Consider the following 808-nt stretch of genomic DNA (forward strand, 5'->3'; position numbering starts at 1 on the left):
AGAGAGAGAGAGAGAGAGAGAGAGAGAGAGAGAAATGTCTGGTTTATATAAGGAAGAGTCTCTAGGGGAAGGGCAGCCCAGCCCCTATTCTGGAAAGTTCAGGGTTGTGGGGAGAGTGGGGACAGAGGGATGCTGGGAGAACTTGGAGGCCAGGTCTGTCTGGATATGTAAAATATGCAACTCAGTCCATGTACAAAACTCAGTCCTGTGGTACAAAACTAAACACTCATATGTCTACATAGGAAAAAAAAATAGAGGTATCAAGCCCAGGTGGTTGTGGCATGCTTTTAATTCCAGCACTTGGGAGGCAGAGTTAGGAGGATCTCTGAATCTGAGGTCAGCCTGGTCTAAAGAGTTAGTTCCAGGACAGCCAGGGCTATACCTGTCTCAACAAACAAACAAGCAAACAAACAAACAAACAGAAAAGGTTGTTATAGAGTTCTTTCATTTACAAAGTATTAGATCACTTTTTGTGACCAAAGGTGCCAAAGTTTAGGTCAGTAAGTCCAAAGCAGATTGTGTTTCTATGTATCAAATTTTAAATTATGGCACCCACCTGGGTGTATAGTTCGTCTTTCAAAGTTTTTTTTTTGTTGTTGTTTTAAAGATTTATATTTGTTTATTTTATGAATTTGAGTATACTGTCTTTCTCTTCAAACACACCAGAAGAGGGCATCAGATCCCACCACAGTTTATGACTCACCATGTGGTGTTAGAGCTTTTAAAAAAATGGGGGGAATGACCCCACACTCAAGGCTCGGGAACGGCGACCCCAAACACCACCAAGACACGTACTTGATGCAATCAG

Source organism: Mastomys coucha, unplaced genomic scaffold (genome assembly GCF_008632895.1).
Source record: "Mastomys coucha isolate ucsf_1 unplaced genomic scaffold, UCSF_Mcou_1 pScaffold22, whole genome shotgun sequence".
Classification (NCBI taxonomy): domain Eukaryota; kingdom Metazoa; phylum Chordata; class Mammalia; order Rodentia; family Muridae; genus Mastomys; species Mastomys coucha.